Below are 9,702 nucleotides of genomic sequence, written 5' to 3'. Positions count from 1 at the left end.
GGTTCTGTGAGCTTATCTGTTTAATTCTGTGTTGAAATATCTGTATTTATCTAGCATAGCTCTGTGGGTGACTTTATAATTAAAATCCCTGGTGCTGTACATCCTCATAGTCCTGGCCACAACTTGTTTCCTAGTCCTTTCCTCTCTTGGCTAGAATGAACTTACAGAAGGGTAGGGGAGTAAAGAAAAGAACATTGCAGTCTTCTCCAAACTAGAAAACTAGTTCTACTAGCTAATAGTTGTTAAGTTAAAAACAAAACAAAAACATAAAGGCTCTGTGGTCAAATCAGTAGGAAAAAACTGGGTTTAATAAAAGTTAACATGATTTTTAACTGAAATACGTTTCAGACATTTAAAATGTAAAACACTTTATTAGTTAGGATAAATACTGTTGCAATAGAAGAAAACACTGAAATCTCAGTGGTTTAACATAGTAAAATCTGGCTCATGACCTGATCCAGTGCTACAAGTACAGTCCTTGACTGGGTGTCTCTCTCCAAAAAGTAATTCATAAAGCCAAGCACAGTCCATCAGAATTTCATCATCTTCGATGTGTAGCTTCCCAAATCACCCCATGTTTATTTCCATCCCAGATAGTTAGAAGGGACAAAGAGCACGGAAGACAGTGCATGGAAGGTTTTCATGGGTCAAGTCAGAAAGTGGTGCACATGACTTCCACCCAGATGTCACATCCCATTGACCAGAACTCAATCACATGGCCATACTTAACTGTAATAAATGATGGGAAATGTGATCTGTTGAAGAAGGAAATGGATTTTAGTAAACACATAGTAGTCTCTGCCACACACGTTTTAACTCTGTAAGAGAAACCCATAGTATAAAGCTTTTCTCAAACTCACTTATCCAAAGACCCTCACCCCCTCCCCATTATTTTAACATCAATTCATTCAACTATTCCATGGAACACACTTTGAGAAATACTTATGTTTCTTCTCTTGGACCTTCCTCTTAAAGAATTGCAGTCGGATTTCCTACCATTCAACCATGTTGTCGAAACAGAAAAACAAATGCTTCAGTTAGAGGCATATATAGGTAATGACTCTTTGAGGATCATATTTTCAAATCTAAAGATGGTTTGTTTCCTTAGCTAATTTATAGTTCATTTTCTGTTTGAGAATACCTTATCTGTCCTTTTTTCTGTGTATTTGCCTAGCTATTCTAAGCAGAGTTTGGACCTAGCCATCAACATTTCCCCCCATACAGCTCTGCCTCAGGATAATTAAAACTCCATTTACTAACCATTGTCACCCCAATAAATTTAATTAAAAAATAAAGACAAAAAACCCTCCATTTATTATATATATCTTTTTTTTTTCAGTGTATTTTTTTTTAAATTTTATTTTATTAAATTTATTGGGGTGACAATTGTTAGTAAAATTACATAGATTTCAGGTGTATAATTCTGTAACACATTATCTATATATCACATTGTGTGTTTACCAGCCAGTCAGGGGGAAGGCGGTGGTAGATGAGGGTAAAGAGGATCCAATAGATGGTGATGGAAAGAAACCCCTCCATTTAAATTGAGTCAGTGAAGCTTTCCACTGACTTCATGACTGTTCCTTTACCTGTCTCCCAGTGCCTTCCCTTCTTTTCCTGTGTCCTCCCACATTTCCCAGTGCATTTCTGCATCTTTCAGGGCCTTCTTTCCTTACTAGCATTTCCCACTACAGATGGTCATTTCAAACTTTATTTACCTCTTCAATTAAAAACTCATCACCATGGAGACAGAAATTACGACAAGCTCCTGTCTGCATCATTTACATTTTAGCATGATAGAAAACATTAAAGGAGGAGAATAAACTTCTAATGGTGGAATTTCAAGTATCAGTAACAGAGCTTGGAGAGACATTTTGAGAAGGACAGCATTACCAGAATATTCAAAACACACAAGTTGGGTAACTACCACCCAGGCCCATTTATGAGGTTAGCCCTGACCAAAGGTGCCTGGTATTTCTTTCAAAGAAGGCAGATCCACCCCTAATTTGGCCCTCATGCCATTTCTCTGCACATATTGACTTTATTACAAGAGGGCAGGGTTTTCTTCCTAGACAAGTTTATGAGATGTCACTTCCCATTACAACAATTACAAAAATTTAACAAGTTTAATTTCCTTACCTTTTTCATTCCACTTTGGGCTCAAACCTAATTTGTCAAATGTAGGAATACTCTTAGATTGTTACCTTGAATAAAAATATGACCCTAAATGTGCTCTTCTCTTTATGACCCATCTATTCTGGATATTCAGACCTATTTGTACCTGAGCATTTGGAATATAGGAAATGAATTATTTCACATATGTAACGAACCACTGATCAAAGCCTCCTATTATTGATAAAAATGAATATTTTGCCAAATAATCATTAAATATCTCATTGTAGATTGGAGAGGTCACATGTCATTCTGCAGACAAGTGGGGTCTCTATTTCAGTGGAAGGAGTTATTTTTTTAAGTGTGTTTCCAAAGAAACGTTGCATTTGATTGATTTGCTCCAGAAATATTGCCGAGAAAAATTACAAAAGTGAAGTCATAATTTCTACACAAAGTTTTGGAAAGCTACACCTAGTAAAATGTTTTGATTGATTTAAAAAATGAAAAAGAATTTTGATTTCCTGATTGGCATGAATGTATACACACACACACACACACACACACACACTCTGGTACAGTGATTGAGGGAACTTTTTTAAAAATAGCTATACTACTTCGTGATGTATATGTTTATTTGAAGAAAATTAAAATTGGGATCAAATTCAAGATAATTGATTATATTAATACGTATATAGCTTATTTTATTTTAATTTTTTTTAGTTTACCTTTTTAAATTTTTTATTTATTTTTAAATTTATTGGGGTGAAAATTGTTAGTAAAATTACATAGATTTCAGGTGTACAATTTTGTATTACATCATCTATAAATCCCATTGTGTGTTCACCACCCAGAGTCAGTTTTCCTCACATCACCATATATTTGATCCCCCTTAACCTCTTCTCCCACCCCCCACCCCATTACTCTCTGGTAACAACGAAACTATTGTCTGTGTCTATGAGTTTTTGTTTCTCATTTGTTTGTCTTGTTCTTTTGTTGTTTTTGGTTTATATACCACATATCAGTGAAATCATGTGGTTCTCTATTTTTCCTGTCTGACTTATTTAGCTTAGCATTCTAATCTCAAGATCCATCCATGTTGTCACAAATGGCCCTATTTCATCTTTTTTTACCGCCAAATAGTATTCCATTGTGTATATATACCACCACTTCTTTATCCATTCATCTATCGAAGGACATTTTGGTATTTTGGTTGTTTCCATGTCTGGGCCACCGTAAATAAAGCTGCAATGAACATTGGAGCACACATGTCTTTATGGATAAATGCTTTCAGATTTTTTGGGTAGACACCCAGGAGAGGGATTGCTGGATCATACAATAATTCTATTAGTAATTTTTTGAGGAACCTCCACACTGCCTTCCGTAACGGCTGCACCAGTCTGCATTCCCACCAACAGTGTATGAGGGTTCCTTTTTCTCCACAGCCTCTCCAACACTTGTGACTATTTATTTGTCTTGTTGATGATAGCCATTCTGACTGGGGTGAGGTGATATCTCATTGTAGTTTTTATTTGCATTTCTCTGATGATTAATGATATTGAGCATTTTTTCATATGTTTATTTGCCATTTGTATGTCCTCTTTGGAGAAAAGTCTCTTCAGGTCCTCTGCCCATTTTTCAATTGGGTTGTTTGTTCTTTTGTTGTTGAGTTTCATGAGTTCCTTCTATATTTTGGATATTAGCTCCTTATCGGAAGCACTGTTTGCAAAAAATTCTCCCATTCAGTTGGTTGCCTCTTTATTTTGTCGACGGTTTCTTTTGCTGTGCAGAAGTTTTTAAGTTTCATATAGTCCCATTCGTTTATTTCAGCTTTTACTTCCCTTGCTTTGGAGTCAAATTCATAAAATGCTCTTTGAACCCAAGGTCCATAAGTTTAGTACCTATGTTTTCTTCTATGCAGTTTATTGTTTCAGATCTTATGCTTAAGTCTTTGATCCCTTTTGAATTAATTTTGGTACATGGTGACAGATAGCAGTCCAGTTTCATTCTTTGGCACGTGGCTTTCCAATTCTCCCAGCACCATTTATGGAAGAGGCTGTCTTTTCTCTATTGTATGTCTTTTGCTTCTTTGTCAAAAATTATCTGTCTATATTTATGTGGTTTTATTTCTGGGTTCTAAATTCTATTCTATTGGTATATGTGTCTGTTTTTCTACCAATACCATGCTGTTTTAATTATTATAGTTCTGTAGTACAAGCTAAAGTCAGGGAGTGTGATACCTCCAGTATTGTTCTTTATTCTTAAGATTGCTTTGGCTGTCAGGGTCTTTTAAGGTTCAAAACAAATCTGATGATTTTTTGTTCCATTTCTTTAAAAAATGCCATTGGTATTTTGTTGGGGATTGCATTAAAACTGTGTATTTCTTTGGGTAATATGGCCATTTTAACTATGTTGATTCTTCCAATCAATGAGCATGGAACATCTTTCCATTTCTTTGTGTCTTCTTCAATTTCTTTTAAAAATGTCTTACACTTTTCAGCATACAGGTCTTTCACATCCTTGGTTAAGTTTACTCCTAATTATTTTATTCTTTTTTGCTGCAATTGCAAAAGGAATTGTTTTTTGTCTTTCTTTTTCTGAGATTTCATTGTTAGTATACAGGAATGCAATGAACTTTTGTACATTGATTTTGTAGCCCACAACATTACTGTATTCATTGATTGTTTCTAACAGCTTTTTGGTGGTGTTTTTAGGGTTTTCTATATATAGCAACATGTCATCTGCGAAGAGTGACAATTTAACTTCTTCATTCCCAATTTGGATGCCTGTTATTTCTTTCTCTTGCCTGACTGCTCTGGCAAGGACTTCCAACACTATGTTGAAAAGCAGAGGTGACAGAGGACAGCCCTATCATGTTCCGAAACGTAGAGCAAAGGGCTTCAGTTTTTCACCATTAGTTATGGGATTAGCTGAGGATTTGTCATATATGGCCTTTATTATGTGAGGTATTTTCCTTCTATACCTATTTTATTAAGTGTTTTAATCATAAATGGATGTTGTATCTTGTCAAATGCTTTTTCTGCATCAATTGATATAATCATATGATTTCTCTCCTTTATTTTCTTTATGTGATATATCACATTGATGGATTTGCAGATGTTGAATCATCCTTGTGACCCGGAAATGAGGCCCACTTTGTCGTGAAGAAAAATCTTTTTAATGCATTGTTGTATTCGATTTGCTAGAATTTTTTTAGGATTTTTGAATCTGTATTCATCAGAGATATTGGTCTGTAGTTTTCTTTTTTAGTGTTGTCCTTACCAGGTTTTGGTATCAGGGTAACGTTGGCCTCATAACATGAGTTAGGGAGTACTGTCTCTTCTTCAATTTTTTTGGAAGAGTTTGAGCAGGATTCGTATTAGATGCTCTTTGAAAGTTTGGTAGAATTCACTACTGAAGCCATCTGGTCCAGGAATTTTGCTTTTGGGAAGGTTTTGGATGACTGATTCAATTTCGTTACTAGTGATCAACTGTTTAGATTTTCCAGTTCTTTATGGTTCAGACTAGGAAGGCTATGTGTTTCTGAGAACTTGTCTAATTCTTGTAGGTTATTGAATTTGGTGGCATATAGTCCTTCATAGTATTCTTGGACGATCCTTTCTATACTGTGGCATCCATGATAACTTCCCCTTTTTCACTTCTGATTTTGTTAATTAGTATCTTCTCCCTATTTATCTTAGTGAATCTAACCAAGGGTTTGTCAATTTTGTTAATCTTTTCAAAGAACCAGCTCTTTGTCAGATTAATTTTTTCTATTGTCTTTTTGTTCTCTATTTCATTTAGTTCTGCTCTGATTTTTGTTATTTCCTTTCTTCTACTGACCTTGGGTTTCATTTGTTCTTTTTTTGTTGTTGTTCTTTAAGGTATAATGTGAGGTTATTTGTTTGGGATTTTTCTTGATTCTTGAGATAGGTCTGTAATGATATAAATTTCCCTGTTAAAACTGCTTTCGCTCCATCCCAAAAATTTTGGTAGGATGTATTTTCATTGTCATTTGTTTCTATGTATCTTTTAATCTCTCCTCTAATTTCTTCTTTGACACAGTCGTTCTTTAAAAGTATGTTGTTTAATCTCATGTATTTGTGTTTTTTCCTACTTTCTTTTTGCAGTTGATATCCAATTTCAAAGCCTTGTGATCAGAGAATATTCTTGGTATGATTTCAATCTTCTTAAATTTGCTGAGGCTAGTTTTATGTCCCAATATATGGTCTGTCCTTGAGAATGTTCCATGTACACTAGAAAGAAATGTGTAGTCTGATGTTTTAGGATGAATTGCTCTATATATGTCAATTATGTCCATTTCATCTAATGTGTCATTTAGGGCTGCTGTATCGTTATTTATTTTCTGTTTGGATGATATATCCATAGCTGTCAATGATGTATTTAAGTCCCCTAGTATAATTGTGTTTTGGTCAATTTCTCTCTTTAGTTCTGTTAGTAGTAGGTTGGTATATTTTGGTGCTCCCTGATTGGGGGCATAAATATTGATGACTTTTATATCTTCTTATTGTATAGTCCTGTTTACTGTTATGAAATGTCCATCTTTGTTTCTTGTTACCTTTTTTACCCTGAAGTCTGTTTCATCTGATATCAGCATGGCTACTCCCGATTATCTCTGGATACCATTTGCTTGGAGTGCCAGTTTACACCCTTTCACTTTGAGTCTATGCTTGTCCTTGTAGCTGAGAAGTGTCTCTTGGAGTCAGCATATGGTTGGGTTTAGTTTTTGATCCAATCTGCCACTCTGTGCCTTTTTATTGGTGAGTTCAGTCCATTTACATTTAGGGTGATCATTGATATGTGAGAATTTCTTGTCATTCTATGTTTAGCTTTCTGGTAAGGTTGTGTTTCCATTGTTTCTTTGACTTTTGCTGTTGTATCTTATCTCTGTGTGGTGGTATTCTATGATGTTTCCCTCTGTTTCTTCTTTTATTACAGTATATATTTCAGTTCTGGATTTTTTATGGGTGGTTACCCATAAGTTTATGTAAAAGAAAGTTTGATATTTAGAGTATTCCATTTTCTTCAGCACGCTTACTTTCTCCATTCCCATATTCCTTTTCAGGCCTTTACTCTCATCCTTTTTATATTTTGTTTGCCACAGTTGTCTCTGTTGATTGTGGTCGAATAGCTTCCTTCAATATTTCTTATAATACAGGTCGTGTATTAGAAAATTCCCTGAGCTTCTGTATGTCTGGAAAGGTCTTTATTCCTCCTTCATGTCTAAAGGATATCTTTGCTGGATATATTATTCTTACGTAATTATTTGTCTCTTTCCATTGTTTGAATATTTGGTTCCACTCCCTCCTGGCTTGTAAAGTTTTTGCTGAAAAATCTGATGATAATCTAATGGGATTTGTTTGTAAGTTACCGTCTTCTTTTCCCTGTCTTCCTTGAGGAGTCTTTCTTTGTCGTTTATATTAGAGAGCTTCAATATAATGTGCCATGGAGAAGGCCGGTTGGGATTGAGGTAATTAGGTGTTCTGTTTACTTCTTGGATTCGAGGATCCAGTTTTGTCCACAAGTTTGGGAAGTTCTCATCAACAATTTGTTTGAATATATTCTCTGTTCCCTTCTCTCTTTCTTCTCCTTCTGGTATGTCCATTATTCTTACATTGCTCTTTCTGATGGAATCAGAAAATTCTTGTAAAGTTCTTTCATTTCTTTTATGTCTCAAGTCTCTTTCTTCATCCATCTGTGTCATTTCCAGGCTTCTGTCTTCGATGTCACTGATTCTTTCCTCCAGCTGGTCAAGTCTACTACCTAAGCTGGCTATTTCATTCTTAATTTCTTCTATTGAGTTCTTAATGTCCAGAAATTCTATTTGGTTCTTGATAAATTTCAATGTCTTTCATAAAATGCTCATGTTTTATTTGATTGTGTTTCTGAGTTCATTAAACTGCCTTTCTGTGTTTTCTTGCATCTCGTTGAGTTTTTTCAGATCTGCAATCTTGAATTCTCTGTCATTTAAGTCACATATTTCCATATCTTTAAGTTCCTTTTCTGGAGACTCTTCATTTTCTTTCTGAGTTGTCTTGTTTCCTTGGTTATTCATGGCAATTACTGATTTATTATTTCTCTTCTTAGACATCTATAGGAATGGCTTCTGCAACAGGTTGATAGGAAGATGTCTTTCTTTTGTTTTCCAGTTCTTCTTTTCTTGTTGGTAGAATGTTTTATTTTCTCTCTGACTGCAGCCTTTTTTTCTCTCTCACACGGTAGTGCTATGTTTTCTCTGCACTATTCCAGCTTCTCACACAATGGGTGGATTCCCTGGTAGATGGACTTCTCTGTTAATAGTTCACCTTGGTCACAGGGTCCACTGTCCGTGTAGGTTTGTGGAGAGCTTTTGGAGTTCCAAAGCTCTTCATGCACAAGATTCAGACCCTGTGTGTTTCAGTAGTTTTGTTTACTCCTGCAGGGATCCCCCCAGATATGGGGTACAGGTGGGGGTGATTTGTGAGAGTTGGTCCAGAGCAATCGGGGCGACCACCACCACAACCGGTCCTGTTTCCACAGCTCCCTCCCCTTTGCCGGAACTAGCTGGCTTGCGAATCTGTATCTGGGGTCCACAGTTCTCAGAACAGCAAATATTCTCTTCTTTTGATTGGACTCTGCTAGTGTTCTGCTTCTGGCACTGGGCAGGTGGGGGCAGAGAAAGTCCTGGGTGGGTAGGGAGGGGGCAGCTAGTCTCAGTGCCTAAGGCTTCCATTCTCTGCTTGGCAATGAGGGATTAAACCACTGTTCAGACTTCTTCCCTCAGTCTTTTCTCCGAGGTCTCTGCTGTGAGTGTTGGGTTCAGCCATGTTATATCCTGTCCCCTCAGCCCTGTGGGCCATAAACGGATCTCTAGCAGTCTGAGTTCTCCCCTCTCCTCTCCCGCAGCTGCGGTATTTCTGGGATGCAGCGAGCTCGGAGCACTGAGCTAGGTCTGCGTTCTGCACCCATGGGGCTCTGTCTCTGTACTTCTCCCTTCCCTCCTCTCCCACTGGCGCGATTCGCCCACCTTTAAGTGAGTTCTGTAGTGGGCCTCTTTGTCTTGCCTGTCTGCTGTGCAGGGAGTCCTTTGTGGAGTTATAGTTGCTCGATTAGTTGTAAATTCCAGGTGAGATTTACAGAGTCTCACCTCACGCCGCTATTTTGATGACTTCTTATTATTTTTTAATTAAAAAATATCTTTTAATAAAATGTTTCCCATAAGCTGAGTGGTAGCAAAATAGCAGAAAGAAAACCTAGGGTGGGAAAAATGTGTTGTATTCCTGTCCATGGCAAATGAGAAACTGCATTCTAAAAGCCTTGGTAATGACTATCTAAATATATATATTTTAAATACCAAGGATTATTAAACTTACATTGTTTAATCTTAGAGAAGCTGAGGGCTGTGGAACAAAGATCAGTAGCAGGTAGAGATTCAAAGTGCATTTTTCTCTTTCTTGCCACTCTAAGAGTTATTTATTGTTAAACGAAAAGTTAGATTTTTGACCAAGAATGCAACCTCTAAATAGTGAGTTGTAAAAATGAAAAGAACTTTTTTTTTCCTTTAATTTATGAGCAATGGAAGCTTCAAAACTA

At 36.4% G+C, this 9,702-nt stretch overlaps 1 non-coding gene across 1 annotated transcript; it reads right to left on the bottom strand.

Annotated features, from left to right (window-relative positions):
* Window positions 1-9,315: 9,315 nt before the first annotated feature.
* On the bottom strand, window positions 9,316-9,439 carry LOC141567965 (small nucleolar RNA SNORA32). The gene has a single exon (XR_012491009.1). It is a non-coding gene; the product is annotated as a small nucleolar RNA SNORA32 (small nucleolar RNA).
* Window positions 9,440-9,702: the final 263 nt, after the last annotated feature.

The sequence above is a fragment of the Rhinolophus sinicus genome, chromosome 6, assembly GCF_057876585.1.
Source record: "Rhinolophus sinicus isolate RSI-liver-muscle chromosome 6, RSI-T2T, whole genome shotgun sequence".
In the NCBI taxonomy this organism is placed as follows: domain Eukaryota; kingdom Metazoa; phylum Chordata; class Mammalia; order Chiroptera; family Rhinolophidae; genus Rhinolophus; species Rhinolophus sinicus.
This window is presented reverse-complemented; position numbering and strand designations above follow the sequence as displayed.